The 16,618-nt window shown below is 36.4% G+C and overlaps 1 protein-coding gene and 1 long non-coding RNA gene across 6 annotated transcripts in view; both read right to left on the reverse strand.

Annotated features, from left to right (window-relative positions):
• The window catches only part of MACROD2 (mono-ADP ribosylhydrolase 2), a 1,923,575-nt gene that overhangs the window by 937,802 nt on the left and 969,155 nt on the right, over positions 1-16,618 (reverse strand). The window lies entirely within an intron of this gene.
• Positions 14,489-16,618, reverse strand: part of LOC140618057 (uncharacterized) — a 59,258-nt gene continuing 57,128 nt past the window's right edge. The window contains exon 6 of one of the 2 annotated variants that reach the window (XR_012018227.1): positions 14,489-14,955. This is a non-coding gene — a long non-coding RNA (uncharacterized lncRNA). Of the gene's footprint in view, positions 14,956-15,929; positions 16,357-16,618 lie in introns of those variants that run through there. The other variant, XR_012018225.1, reaches the window with a different exon arrangement.

Here is a 16,618-nt window from a genome sequence, read left to right on the forward strand (position 1 = left end):
TTCCTTCCCTTCTTCTACTTTTGAAGCAAACATCTCTCCACTGTGGAATATCGTGGTCTAGCTAAGCTCATTTATGCCTTACAGCATAATATACGCAAACATATAAAAATGTAATATGACTGGAGTCATGACGGGAAAGGAATAATAATTACTTGTGAGAGATATCAGTAGAAAGCCATATATGGCTTCTAAGAAATTGGCCAACTGTTGAAGTACATCTTGGCCTATTCACTTGGCCAAAATAAGTCAAACAAGCCAGAATATATCTGATCTCTGAACTATTCTCATGACCATAAAGAGAAACTCATCTAGTGATATGTGTATATATATATATATATATATATATATATATATATATTTCTGATTTTATATTTATATTTATAATACATATAGGTAAAATATATTATACATAATATATAACATATACACATATATATTCTAACATGGATGTACATATATTATAATATATAATAAAAATTTTTATACCCTATTGGTTGTGAGATAAATGTGAAAAAATTTAATGAAGCAAAGAAAAATCAATAGCAAAAAAAAGTTCTAAAAATTACTCTGTTCATTTCGATATAATTAATGCAGACAGCCATTTGTAGTCACAAACTAATTTTTCCCCAATTTAACAGATTAAATCTAATAGTTACATTAGTTAAATCAGACAGAAAAGTGGGTCCTCTTGGCAGATTTTTAAAAATGAATTTCAGTTATTATTAGACTCCAGAAAACTACAAAGTTTGGAAAGAAGGAGATATTCATACATGTCAAAAAATGAAGAGTTTTCTCACATCTGAACCAAATGGAACAAAAACTATTTGTTCAACCATAATTTCATATTTCATAATGGGATCCCCTTATAAAAGAACTTCCAAACTTTGACCACACTTTGAGTCAACAAAGAGTTGTCTTCATTATAATTTATAAATAAGCATACATACTTTAAGTAGGCATTCGACCTTACAAGATGGATGGATTTGGTTTTACCTTCTTTCGGGGGTGGGTGGGTAAGTTTACCTTCAAATGCCTTTCCTTCCTCTAAGATATATGATTAGTTTTTACTACTTAAAGCAACCTAGGCTTCAAAACACTCTGCAGAGCCACTTTTCACATTTTAGAAAGTGTGTAATCTGCATTTACCTGTCTAATTTTGGGTCACATTTAAGAAGAGGAAAAATCAGCATATATGGACAACAAGGTTAGAATCCAAAGTCAATTTACATATGAGCATTTTCATTATTTGATTGAATTGATCAAAATGTACACTGGACAACTAATCAATTGAGATAAATATAGAAACATATTGTGTGTATTAAACACTTTAAGCCCATATTTGTCTTTAAACCGAAGTGATGTGCTGTATCAACAGTGTTTTTTAGTCAGTACCATACAGAAGTCAGGTTGCATCCAAATTAATATGCGTAATTCTATTTTAATCCTGAGATGGAAAAATGGCAGGTCAAAGAGTCATTGAAAGCTCTCTTCATATGATGCTTTAGAGCATAAGGCAGAGGTAAAAATAAAATTACACTAAGTGTTCTTCGAGGATTTCTGTGATTGATTGGTTGTATGGATTTAAAAAACATAATTACAGTCAGGAAGATTTCCATAGTATGAAACATACTTATGTCATGGAGATATGGTCCTAAATGCAGTTATGTTCTTTAAGATATGTTCAAAACCTGTGCCTCTATTGTACTTTTTATGCTAAGGTGACAAACCTTCTCTGGACTATACTCAGTTGCTCCCTACCTAACAAATTTTAATTTGGCTTGTACATTAAAAGTAAAGTTTCTGATTTAGTTTCTGACTTTAAAAAATCAAAATCAGATAGAGATAGATAGATAAATAGATATATTTCTTAATTATCTTAAAAAATCATATCTGCCATTGCTGGGATAGAATTGATGGTGCAAGTAGTGGGCTTCATGAGTGTCAGCTGCTGCCTTTAGAAAGGCATGTGCTTTCCCAATGGCAATAATTTTCTCTTCTCTCCATTTTCTCTTCTCTTGCTCTCCCTCTTTTCTTTCCTCTTGTCTCTTCTCTCTCTCTCTCCCTAATGTCTTTCCTGAGCCCTTATCTCTGATTTTATTAATCTCTCTAGTCTCTACAGGCATTAGTGTTTGCCATCCTAGGTCATAAATATTATTGTTTTATTTTTAACTCTTTCCACAAAGACAGCAGCAAATGTTATGATAGTAGTCCCTAAAACATCCTTTCTTTTGTACAATTTTAAAAATAATTTAAGCTGTGTTAAAAAACCCTTAGGGTATTCATTTTTTAAAAGAAAAAATAATTCTTGATTGATAGGTTATATAAAGCATGGTTCATTTATCCAGCAGAGTATTATAAAACCATTACAAGGAAAACTGAGCAGTGTTCAAAATATATTGTTAAGAGACAAATAAAATTGAAAAATATTATGCACAAAAATATGCTTCCAGGCTTAGTCACAAGACACTTAACAGTAGATACCTATGGAATTGGGAATGTGTGTGCTGGGGCGGTATAGAGAAAAAAAAAATTACTTACAGTTTACCCTTCCTTACTATTTAGATTTACCATCAGCAGAAATTATCCTTAAAATTAAGAATGATTTTTAAGTTCCTAAGGCGAATACATTTAAAAAATATATCTTAAAAAATAAAAATATCTTATATGTATGCATATCATTTTATTTACATAACATTTTCACAAACATTGTTACCTAATATAGTCTTTACAATAACCTTATAGGTACGCACTTAGATAATACTTTATTTATTTATTTATTTATTTATTTATTTATTTATTTAGAGAGTGAGCGAGCCCGGGGGAGGAGCAAAAGGAGAGGAAAAGAACCTTATGCAGTCTTTTATAGAGTGCTAGGCATGGAGGCATGTGGGGTTCCATCTCAGGACCCTGAAATCATGACCTGAGCTGAAATGAAGAGTCCAAAGCTTAACTAAATGAGCCTGCCTAGGCATTTTTTTTTCTTTTTTAGAAAATGAAAAAAAAAAAAAAAAGACAGGATTAATCAAACCTACATAAGATTCTATAACCAGAAAGATATAAAGCCAGAATCACACCAAGTCTATCTGTCAGGATAGGATAGGTTATTATTAGGTAGGAACAAATACGACTCCCACATCAGTAGCTTCAAACCACAAAAGATTTTTGGTTTTTGTTTTGTTTTTGTTTTTGTTTCCTGTCTAGTAAGGATTCGCTATACCTCTGTTTTATGTTATTTTCATCCTGGAACACCAGCTACCATCTAGATTATTGCTAGTCATCATGGCAAAGGACAGGTCTTATGTTGCAGTGAAAGCCTTGGCAACTTCTACTTACAACTCATTGGCCAAAACTGGTCATACACTCTATGCAATCACGAGAACTCCAGTAAATATAATGTTGCTGTATATCTGGAACTGAGGGTGCAGGATAGGGGGATGGATATAATAACTGGTAAACTTAATGACTAATACCTCAAAGCCTGTAACTCCAGGTCCCTCATTATAAATTAATATAGCTTTATGGATCTCCAAGTACGTCATGTTTAGAAGGAAACTTTCATTTACAACCACCTTGATATAAATGATTTAAAATATATGTAGAACTGAGTGCATGTGTGTGTCTGTGTATCACACTCATATATGTTATGTGACTCTATAAAAGTGTCCTGTCCTATTTTTCTTTTTTACTCACATTTGATCAGATTATTGTATTGTATGTACACTTACGTTATATAAATGTTTTGTCTTTTGGTAGGTAGGAAGAACAATAGAAGCTGAGTATCTCAATGCCCACTTAGTCACGTCAAGTGCAGAATATTAACAGAAGAGAAAGCCAGCTGCAGCCTGTAGATAGCATACTGCACTGCATGGCACACACTATAAACAAGTATCTCCAAACATTCACAGGCTCTTAACCTCAATCACATATCCTTAATCAGATGTCAATTCAGTAGCAAATTTTCTAAATAATGATGATGTAACATTCATTAGCAAATAGGAGACATCAATTACATTAAGCATCATGCTTGGGCTGCCAGATAATCATGAATAAAACACATTTATAAGCCATGTGCTTTTCAGCCAAGGACAACAATGCAAGCAGTGATTTAGTTATCAGAGAAACATACAGAAAGATATTTTACTTTAGCAAGTGTCACAGTAGCTGTTAATTAGATGCAGGTAATTAAGTATATGACAAAAATTTAAGAATATCAGGACCAATAGTGCAGATTAAAAGTCCTTTTCAGGAAGAAAGCACATGCCAAAACTAGAAAGTTATGATATGTGAGGCCTGCAACTGAGCAACTTATAATCCAGATAGGGGGAGAAGACCTGTTGGGCAGGCATCATGATAGCACAGGAGGAGGGGATAAAAGGAAAACACCACCAACAACTCAACTGGAGAAGGGTGTCTTTAAGAGTCACTTCAAAGGAATCCAGAATTTGGAAACTGAGTGGATATGGACAGACAGATAAATAAGCAGAGCAGTACAAGGAATATTAACTCCCTCCCCAGTGCATACGAGCATGTGTGTGTGCGTATACATGGACACATGCACACATGCATGCACACACACAGACACAGATATAACACTAGTTTGCTGGGAGTACTCATATCACAGAAAATCTAAAATTGTTTTATATTTTCCTGCTGGTAGAAGGAAGTCTGGTCTTGGGCATGCTGACTTTAGAGGGTGGAGGGACGTGGGTTTGAAATGTTTTTTGGGGGCAGCCTGGGTGGCTCAGCAGTTTAGTGCCACCTTCAGCCCAGGGCCTGATCCTGGAGTGTCCCGGGATTGAAAAGGAAAAGAGGGAAGGGGAAGAAGAAGGAGAAGGAGAAGGAGAAGGAGAAGGAGAAGGAGGAGAAGGAGAAGGAGAAGGAGAAGAAGAAGAAGGAGAAGAAGAAAGAAGAAGAAATAAAGAAAAGGAGGAGTAGAAGAAGAAGAGGAGAGGGAGGAGGAGGAAGAAGAAGAAGAGGAAGGAGAAAAACTGGTCTGGAGATAAATCAACTGAGAACATCAGAATGAACCAACTTCCTTGAAGTTATTGAGTAAAAAACAAATCTGTGATCCTAGAGGAGAACACAGGCAACAGCCTCTTTGAACTCGGCCACAGTAACTTCTTGCAAGATACATCCACGAAGGCAAAAGAAACAAAAGCAAAAATGAACTATTGGGACTTCATCAAGGTAAGAAGCTTTTGCACAGCAAAGGATACAGTCAACAAAACTAAAAGACAACCTACAGAATGGGAGAAGATATTTGCAAATGACATATTAGATAAAGGGCTAGTTTCCAAGATCTATAAAGAACTTATTAAACTCAACAGCAAAGAAACAAACAATCCAATCATGAAATGGGCAAAAGACATGAAGAGAAATCTCACAGAGGAAGACATAGACATGGCCAACATGCACATGAGAAAATGCTCCGCATCACTTGCCATCAGGGAAATACAAATCAAAACCACAATGAGATACCACCTCACACCAGTGAGAATGGGGAAAATTAACAAGGCAGGAAACCACAAATGTTGGAGAGGATGCGGAGAAAAGGGAACCCTCTTGCACTGTTGGTGGGAATGTGAACTGGTGCAGCCACTCTGGAAAACTGTGTGGAGGTTCCTCAAAGAGTTAAAAATAGACCTGCCCTACAACCCAGCAATTGCACTGCTGAGGATTTACCCCAAAGATGCAGATGCAATGAAACGCCGGGACACCTGCACCCCAATGTTTCTAGCAGCAATGTCCACAATAGCCAAACTGTGGAAGGAGCCTCGGTGTCCATCGAAAGATGAATGGATAAAGATGTGGTTTATGTATACAATGGAATATTCCTCAGCCATTAGAAACGACAAATACCCACCATTTGCTTCAACGTGGATGGAACTGGAGGGTATTATGCTGAGTGAAATGAGTCAATCAGAGAAGGACAAACATTATATGTTCTCATTCATTTGGGGAATATAAATAATAGTGAAAGGGAATAGAAGGGAAGGGAGAAGAAATGGGTAGGAAATATCAGAAAGGGAGACAGAACATAAAGACTCCTAACTCTGGGAAACGAACTAAGGGTGGCGGAAGGGGAGGAGGGCGGGGGGTTGGGGTGAATGGGTGATAGGCACTGAGGTGGGCACTTGACGAGATGAGCACGGGGTGTTATTCTGTATGTAGGCAAATTGAACACCAATAAAAAATTTTATTAAAAAAAAGGAATCTTTTTTTTACTTGACTGCAACCACATGATTCCACATGTGTGAACACCTGCACATATGGGATTTATGAATTTATCAATTAGAGCCTGATTTATGAATTTACTAAGGAAGTAAAAGAAGGAAGAAAACCAGGTTTCACAACACCTTCATCAGACAGGTTAGGCCTAATGTGCTCTGGGTAGCAGACAGAAATACCTGTAAACACTGTTTTTCCCCTAGGTATCAAATATGTGCCAGAAAATCCTTCACTACATTTCTACAAAAGCCATCAGCATAGATGACACCTGTTGTCATAGCTGAGTGAACTTAAGGAAAGAACAAGACAGACCAGCTCAGGACACTCTTAGAGAAGTGGGAAAAGTGCCCTGTGTCACTGGGTGCTTAGAATTCCCAAGCTTAGGTCTTAACCTCAGAAGCTATTTAGAAGAATATTAAAAATTTAACTGAGGGATGTCTGGGTGGCTCAGCAGTTTAGAGCCTGCCTTTGGCCCGGGGTGTGGTCCTGGAGACCTGGGATCGAGTCCCAAATCAGGCTTCCTGCATGGAGCCTGCTTCTCCCTCTGCCTGTGTCTCTGCCTATCTCTTTCTCTCTCTCTCTCTCTCTGTGTGTTTCATGAATAAATAAATAAAATCTTAAAAATAATAATTAACTGAGTGAAGTTGTGTGTTCTGATTAAGGTCTGCTATTACCTGCTAACATGCACCCAGGGCATGGTGAAGGCCATGATAAACTTGTTTCTATATCTTCTTCAGCTACTGGAGACCTTAAATAGCCCCTATTTTTTTTTTCTGTTCTATATAAGCTTAAATATTATTAGGTTCTCTTAGAAACTGGTGCACTGGGGATTCCTTGTGTGTTAAAAGGTTGTTGTATAGGAGTTTAAAAGCTTTAGTTCGGTTACCCTTGACTGTTTTAAACCAAAAATGACTCTATTTTGTAGAAAATTCTTACATTGCCTCTTAACTTAAATGCTGCATTTTAATACTGAATTATTTTTAGATAAGACAAAATATGCATAAATATTATTGAATATGTCTATGGGATAAACGACTACATAGAATGTTCCATCTGGTAGAGTCCCGACAAGAAACAGATGACACTTTCAAATTGAGTAATTGGAAAATGGTTAGTAGAGAGACTATTTACAAAGGTGTGGAAAGGCTTTAGCAGTTACTAGGGCTAGTGCCATTCCTTCAGACTAGTAAGCAGGGCATTGTCACTATCCAAGACCAATAAGCATGAAGAAGAGGAGGAGTTACCAGAATGTGGAGAAAAACAAGAAATAAACACCTCACCTCTGTTCTCCTCTCCTCTTCAGACTTCCTGATGGTGCTGCCTACCACCCAAACCCAAAAGGAAGCCAGAAGGCCAAGAAACCAATTAAGACATTCCATTAGATTACCTTCCAAGGCAGAGAAAAGGAAGAAGAGTGGCTTTGGAGAGCAAACACAACCAGCAGAGATGTACTTACTGACTCGGAGAAGTATGTGTTTGTGTATACAGAAAACAAGAATAATCTTGATTATGGGATTTTGATTTTCAAAATCATATATTTTGGAGACAACTAAGACTTATATTACAGTCAAACTATCCTGGCTGGGATCAAGCGTACAAAGTATTTGAGAGAAGCAGAGTAGGAGAAAACAGAGCTCACCTCAACAATCCCCAGGCCAAAAGCTGCTCTTTGGGGGAAAGAGGAAAGAGAAGATCTACAGACTCAGGAGTAGAGAGGCCTGTGACAATCACTCAAAAAGAACCACTCAGGAAGAGACAAATCCCAGAGAAAGAATGTGAGCATGCCGTGTTGAGGCAAGGTTCAGGAAACTCAAGTGGATGAAGGGAGCCAGGTGCAATACAACAGGGAGTGGTGGGGAGAGAGCCCAGGTCCCATCTAATTGTGGGGGGAGGGGGGAGGGCAGTACCAGCCAGCTGCATGGGGAACATCCATGCAAGAATACACGTACTAAGTCTGTGCATTTCTAATTGTTCAATAGACACCAGAAAACTAGATTATCGAAGTAAAACTTCCAGATTTACATAGTTTTATGGGCTAAATAAAATGCATCTGTGGACCAAACTCAGTTCACACCCTGGTTCTAGGCAGATGGAGTTCTAGAGGTATACTATGCAGCAGGGAGATTTGCTAAACCTAAGGGGCCATGTAGATTGGAATGAAGAACATATGAAGGTAGACTTAGGACCAAGGAGCATGTGGAACCTTCAATACATGGCCTGACTCAACACAAACTTCCAGGAATGTTGATAAAACCCAGGTAAGGGAAAAGGAATATTCAAAATTTAAACTGAATGGTTTTTGTGTCATGTCTATAGAATCATAACCTACCCCGCCCCCTCAAAAAAATAGCATTGTAGAAAAATAAAGCAATCACTGCTCATCTATATTCCCCAGTTCTCTTCAGTAAGCTCTGGCTTTAAAATTGCAGGGCATAATCTAAAATTTCTGCCTACCCATTCTACCATCCTGCTGAAGGTATATAAGCAGATTTGATCACTGGGATCTTCTGCTTCCATTCTATATAACTATCAATTTGGTGATCTGCTGCTGATGAAATTTTAGGTGCTGAGTTGGGAATCTTTCCAGTTCATCCAGAGTGAAGCAAGGGTTCATGGTCAAAATGAACTACATTAAAATGATCCAGACTCTGGCCCTGGAGTAGCCATAATTCACTGTGAAACCTAGAATAAGAGGCTTCTTCCTAGTGTGACCCTAATACTCTTGTCATAAAATGTGAGAGGCAGGTGTCAGATCCTAGCTGAACACTGAAATCTCATTCCATTATACGATCCTATAGGTGATTAGGTGGAAGCATACTGAAAATGAATGAGCATTCCATAAATGAAAAATCTTATTGTTTTTGTATAACTGATTCTTCCAAACAAATTCAGCTTTTCTTTTTATAGAAGGAGGTTAGCCATTCCCCTTCCTTTTTTTTTTTTTTTTGTATACTTTAAAAACTGTTGGAATTTATATATTTCTTCTGCATTTTCCCTCTTTTACAGCAGTCAGTAAATTCTCTGGAAGATAGGTTATGGAAATAACCTACAGAATTTCACTTTCTATTTGTCATGGACTAATTTATAACCCAAGGAAACAGAACACTTCCTTGTTGTGTGGTTCTTTCTTCTTTCTCCTTCTTCTTCTCCTTCTTCTTCTTCTTCTTCTTCTTCTTCTTCTTCTTCTTCTTCTTCTTCTTCTTCTTCTTCTTCTTCTTCTTCTTCTTCTTCTTCTTCTTCTTCTTCTTCTTCTTCTTCTTCTTCTTCTTCTTCTTCTTCTTCTTCTTCTTTCTTCTTCTTCTTTCTCCTTCTTCTTCTTCTTCTTCTTCTTTTCTTCTTCTTCTTCTTCTTCTTCTTCTTCTTCTTCTTCTTCTTCTTCTTCTTCTTCTTCTCCTCCTCCTCCTCCTCCTCCTCCTTCTTCTTCTTCTTCTTCTTTTTCTTTTTTTTAAATTTTTCTTTCACCAGTGTAGTCTAAGACCAGGAACCACATATTTATTACTCATGATTTGGGTCTCCAAACTTTTCTGAAATCCTCCCACCAACTTTCTTGTCCCTGAATTGCTTTAAGATCTTCAGGTTCATAGAAACCTGCTTGGCATGCATAATATGGTTCAGTACCACATGTTTTTCTATCATTTGAAGATATATTTCAGTCTATAAGGATGAAAAGATCTCTCTAATATTTTGTATTATTGAACAATGACATGGAACATTTCAATATTAAAACTCAAAGAAGCAATGATAGAAAAATTAAATATTCAGTGTCAAGAAGGCTACAAATCGGAGAAAAGAAAAACATGCAAAATCTAGAAGTGATATCCTTAAAAAAATAGTCTAGAGGTAGATGTTTGTCTGAAATTGGAAATGTGGTCAGATGTAGACATTTGGAATTTTGATCAATATTGAGCAGGTGGTAATATTATTGACAAAATTATTCTGGCCAAGAGATGCCCTCCAATGACTGAACAGTGTAAAAATTAAAATTTTGTTCATGCCCTTTCTGGCTCTAGTATTATAGAATTAAAGGAAGCTCCAATTTCTTGGCTTTTTCTTCTTCAAATGGAGATCACTGACTATTGGGTTCCAATTTTTAAAACCACACAATTAACTGAAGTGAGTCAATAACAAAGCTTGAATATAAAAACAAATCAGTATGTCAAGAATGCATATGACAAGCCATGCCAGTAAATTAGATGAATTGCAAGAATTTCAACCAAAAAGTGAGTTCCAAAAGAATGAAAAAAATGAAATATTTCACCTACTTCGATCAATTATTAATACTTATGGCAGACTTGATCTTTACCCAAGGATCTGGTAACAGCCATTAACACTTAGTTCACCTCAAGAACTGAACTTCATAATTGGATAAAAGTGCTAAAAGCCAAGGACCTAGAGTTACTTAAATATATTACAAATATTATAAATTGCCACAATGAATAGGTCAGCCCAGAAAAAAAAAAAAAAAAAAACACTGAGCATAGCTAAGAGGTTGTTTAGTAGGAGAGAAAATAATGCCATTTGCTGGTCAATGATCTGATGGGGTCAGAAAAAAACATTTTAAACCCATAGAGGTGGGTAGCCAAGGGGGCTCAGTGGTTTAGTGCCTCCTTCAGCACGGGGTGTGATCCTGGAGACCTGGGATCGAGTCACACGTCAGGCTCCCTGCATGGAGCCTACTTCTCCCTCTGCCTGTGTCTGTCTGTCTGTCTGTCTCCCCCTCCCCCAATGTCTCTCATGAATAAATAAATTAAATCTTTATAAATAAATAAATAAATAAATAAATAAATAAATAAATAAATAAACAAACCCATAGAGGAAAACTATACATGGGCAGTTGGCAACCTAAAAAGGATAGAGGAAACAGCAATCTATCATTGGAGTGGAGGGGAGTGAGACTTGAGATAAGGGTCCCCTACAGACACACCCTCACCTCTGTCCTAATTGGGCCACTCCAATTGCCCACTCTAGTACAATCCAACCAGTAGAAACAGAGTCCTTTTAAAAACCCTTGGCTGGAGGCTGTAACATTGGGATAGAGTGTGGATAACAATGACAAGATAATATATTAAGCCATTGTCACTATGATCTAAGGTTAAGTCTGGAGAGAAGAGGGAAAAATTGGACCTGGCCAAAGGTTCTGTTGAGAAGGGTCGCATTAGGGCTCTTGTAAGTGGTGAAAAAACTGAATCTCAGCATAGTTCGCAGCAAATGGACATGCTTCACTCCCACAATATATGGACAATGCTTCACAACCCAGAAGCTCCCTATAGAAACCTTGAGATAATTGTCATTAAAGCTATCAGCAAGGACTCTGAGACATCAAACCCTCCAGAAACTGAGAGTATCCAAAAGTTTACAACGACTAGATTCAGATGACATTCTCACACTGGGAAAAGTTACTCCTAGACTTGGGCGGGTGCGGGGAGGGGAAAGGGAGTGATGATAGAGGTAAAAAGGTAAAACCTGAGATGAGATGTCAGCCATAAATATTACTTGTCTCCAGTTAATTCCTCATTCAGGGCTGCCTTCTGTCTGACCCTTAATGAGCCTTATGGTAACTTTCTGTTTAGTTAAGTGCCACATCCTTCTCCTCCACTCTCCTCTATTTCCCCCTGAAATCCGGCATTTTGTTTTGTTAAGTGGCTTGCCTTTACTAGGAACTCAATCCTTTGTTGACCTAATTAACTCATTAGGAATTTAATGAATTCTTTGCCTGCCTATTTGCATGATCAAATCATACATGTGGTGTAAGGAATGAAGGCTCTACTTCATATCATCATGGTCTTTACCTCACTGATTCATTCACATGAGATAGTATCAGTACATCTCTTGCCTTGCCTAACCTAAGCTGCATTCAAAAGATGTCTTCAGACCAGCCAACTAGGGACCATTACTTTGTCTCAAGATTGGGTAGGTCTGAACTTATCCTTATGAGGTATGTGTTAGTTCCACTACACTGAACATAGAGCCTAAATAACAAGTGAAACGTGTTCTAGAAATTCTGGGCTTGCTGGTTATATATTTTCACTTCAGGCATAGTACAGTTACAAAAATGAACAAGTGGCCTCTGATCATTCATACTTAGGAAGCTCCTAATAGGTTTATCCTATATTTTACAATATCCTTGGCCACAATCAATAATAGAGACCAGAAAAAAAAAAATAATAATAATAGAGACCAGAAGTAGGGCATAAGAAAAATACACGGCTAACCTCAAAGAATTTTTGGAAAGAATTCCTTGATTAATAAATTGGAAACTATCCTCAGGTTGTAAATAAAACCTCATTTACAACCAGAAGAACTTATTTCCTCCTTTATAACTAATATTTTACTTCATATTCTTTTCTTGAAATGATTAGAGATAAAAGCCAATCATATACATAATCTAGTTTTGAGGTAAAAATTATCCAGAGATATAAATGTTTGAAATTTTAATGTTTTCATTTCTAATCACACCAAAGAATTAGTGAATGATATGGTGGGGGGGTGGGGATTGGGGGAATAAGATTATTTCTTCTGTCTTAATAATGTGTTACTAACAAAATGGGAAATACTCTAAGCGTTTTACATACATTATCTCATTTACTACTCTTGACAATCCTGTAAGGTAGGAAACTAATTATGAGATCATCCTATAATTAATACATGGTAAGATCAAAATTTGCAACCTGGATTATCATCAAGTATAACTCAAAAAAAAAAAAAAAAAGAAAGAAAGGCAAGGGGCCGCATCAAGGATCAAGGAGGTAGGAAAAAGTGACCAAAAGTGGGGAAATTCTAGTCTGTCTCCAACACACTGAATAAAAGGCCAGCACAGAAGCCAAAACAAAACAAAACAAAAAACCCAAACCCAAAATCCAAAAACTGAAACCATATGACAGTCTTGGTCTAAGTATCATCCTAAAGAGCTGAATTACAAAGGTCCAGGTGTAGTGGTATCTATTCTGGGTGAGCAAGTTTATTTAAAAACGCCACATAAGAAAACTCCACATTAATTCTCCAAATTCATCTTTTTTCCAGCAACTTTTCAAGAAAAGAATTTAAATAAAGTATGGCTTTTAAAGATCTTTCACTAATACCCACTTAAATCATACTTCTTCCTTATATCCTTCATAGGGGATTGAGCCTCTAAAATTAATTTCCCAAAGTGGCAACTGACTTGAATTAAAAGATATAAAGACATTATTTCTAGTACTATAATGTAGTAAAAGATCACAAAGTTTTAGACAGTAAACCACATGTAAATAAGCAGGAAACTTTGTTCTTCATAATTAGCAAAAAAAAAAAAAAAGAGAAGCTTTAGTTTATTAATGCTTGCAATTTTGGTATAGTAGGTGCTAAACAAATTTGCTTTTCTATGTGCCAAATTCTAGAACTGCTTGTCAGTAATGAGATGTTTTTCTAAAGATATAACTTTGGGTACAAAATAGTGATGTTTATTTTTTGTTCACACTGACTTAGCCATATTGTTGAGTTAACTCTACACCTAAATCACAGTGGGCACAAGACCCCATAAGCTAGGTTAGTCCTGATTATTAGGTAGAATAGTGGTTCTCATACTTCAGTGTGTATCAGATTTCACCTGCAGGACTTGTTAAAACAGATTGCTGGGGGCCGCCCCAGAGTTCCTGATTCAAGCCCAATAATCTATTTAATATGTTCCTTGGTGATGCTGATGGTGCTGAGCTGGGAACACAGTTGGAGAATTACTGAAGTAGAAGAAATGGAAGTAGATGGTCATCATAGTTTACTGGAATCATAGATTATCTATTATTTGAAAGCATTATCTCTCCACTTGCTAGTTGTATTTATTTATTTATTTATTTATTTATTTATTTATTTATTTATTATTTACTTACTTACTTATTCGTAAAAGACACAGAGAGGGAGAGGCAGAGATACAGGCAGAGGGAGAAGCAGGATCCATGAGGGAGCCTGATGTGGGACTTGATCCCAGGACTCCAAGATCACACCCTGGGCCAAAAGCAGGCACTAAACCACTGAGCCACCCAGAGATCCCCACTAGTTGTCTTTCTGGAGATAATACTGAGTCAAGAAAATAGATGATATTTCAATATGAAAAAATCTGTATTATTCTCAATATTGTCTCTTAGAAGCAAGTTCGAACAAAAAGGAAAATAAATCTATTAGAAACAATAAGAAATTGGTAAGTTGACTAAGTATAAATATACATAACACTTCTACACATAGGCCAAATAAATCAATTGAAGTACTTATTTGGGTTTTATTTTCCCTCCATTTCTTACTCATCTATTCCTCTATACTGGAAAAGGGAGCCAATTAATTCTCAGTACCCCTAGCCTTAGACTTGGGAGTTGCTACACTAAAGGCAACAGTAGCCTGCAAATAGCTGGCTGGTCTGGTTTTTGTTTCCACTGAAGCCTGATACCCTAAAAAAGAGTTATAGTAGGAAGAAAAGGGGAAAAAGCAAGGTTGGCAGTGCAAGAGAGAAAAATATCCATGGCTGGGAAGGGAAATGAGTTTGCAGATCCCAAGGATTGCCTGGCAGGTGGAGAAAATGGTTGAAACAGGATCAACTCTTGTAATAATCTCTTGGCCTAGGTAAAGGCCCCATGGCCCCTTGGTATTAGCACAGCAGAAATGCCCACATCTTTTTGTGACCATCTTGTCACACTGATGGTCTCAGCAGCCTCCATGATGAAATGAAGCTACATCCCACTTCTAAGTATCATGTATCTCAGTGACCTTAGAGAAGGAAAAGTAAGTTCCATAAATACTGGGATTGATTTATTTGCCTGATAGGGCAAAGGGATAGGGAAAGGGTGGATGGTTGACCTGAGGTAATACTAAATTTGACTAAAAGAAAATAAAGAAATAAGGATATTTCTTGTATGCCCAAATTTGATTATCAATTTATATTTAGTCTATATTAAACAGAGTCCATACCTATTTTATATTAAAAAAAACAACTTTCCTATATGACAAGAAAATAATTCCATTAACAATGCAATAAAATTACAAAATACCTAAGACTATTTTTTTTTTTTTTATGTGCAGGAAACATATAAGGAAAACTGCAAAACCTTAAGAAGAACATACACAAAAAATGCAAGATTTGGAAATGGAGATAAAGCTATACTACTATGTGGGAGAAGTCGACATTAGAGAGATGTGAATTCTCTTTAATATAGGAATCTAATTCAATTCCAACAGGATTTTTGGGGGGATGGAGAGACTTGACAGAGAGGTTCTAAGTGTTTTTTTTTTTTTTTTTTTTTTTTTGGGAAAATCAGATCATTAAGTCAGTTGATACTGTTACAGAAAAATCAAACATACCAATGGATCAATATGTGAATCTCTTGATAAAGGGAAAGAGGAAAGAGAGAGAGGAAAAAAAATATATATATATATATATATATAATTAACTAATAATCTGAGGAAAAAATAAAAATGTTCTCCTTCATAAAGCACACCAAGATAATTTTCAGAGAGACCAAAGATACAAATGCAAACAATGAAACCATGCTACAGATAATAGAAACCATAAAAAACTGATTGCAATAAAACATATCATTTCTATAGGCCAAAGGGGAAAGGGAACATAAATAAAATAAACAGAAAAATGAGAATAAAATGTTTGTAACACATATGAGTATTAACTAATATCTTTATTAATTTCAGTACTAAATAAATGAATCATAAATCCATAAGTAAATATAAATATGAATTAGAATGGGCAATTATTTTGAGAAGATATATAAATGTCAGATAATCCTTGATGAGGTGTTCTACTTCAGAAATTGTCAAATAAATTAAAATTAAAATCATCACATGATGTCAACTTTCACCTACCAAATTGACATCAACTTTAATTTAATTTATTTTTTTTAAGATTTTATTTATTTATTCACAAGAGACACAGAGAGAGGAGCAGAGGCCTAGGCAGAGGGAAAAGCAGGCTCCCTGTGGGGAGCCTGATGTGGGACTTGATCCCAGGACCACCACAATCTGAGCTTCTGAAGGCAGACGCTGAACCATTGAGCCACCCAGGTGCCCTGAATTTTATTTTTTTTAAGTGACAATATTCAGCAGTGGCAAGGGTTGGAAAATGGGCTGCTTGGATCCTCCTGATATGAGCGTGACAGCCTATCAAAAGACAAAAACAAATGCTAGAATTTGCTGATTTTGACCAAAAGAAAAGTTTTACAATTTATACCTATTTAAGAGTACTTTTCTGCCTTGTTAATAAATCTCCTGTAAATCTGGTATTTTATAATTTACCCCCCCCCCCCCAACATACACACATCAGTTAGAGACTGAGTCCCTCCTCGGAGCCTGGCATAAACTGAGGAGGAGGAAAGGAAAGTAGTGTGAGTAGAATCCTAAAGTGTTCCAGAAAGTCATACTG

The sequence above is a fragment of the Canis lupus genome, chromosome 26, assembly GCF_048164855.1.
Source record: "Canis lupus baileyi chromosome 26, mCanLup2.hap1, whole genome shotgun sequence".
NCBI classification, from domain to species: Eukaryota; Metazoa; Chordata; class Mammalia; order Carnivora; family Canidae; genus Canis; species Canis lupus.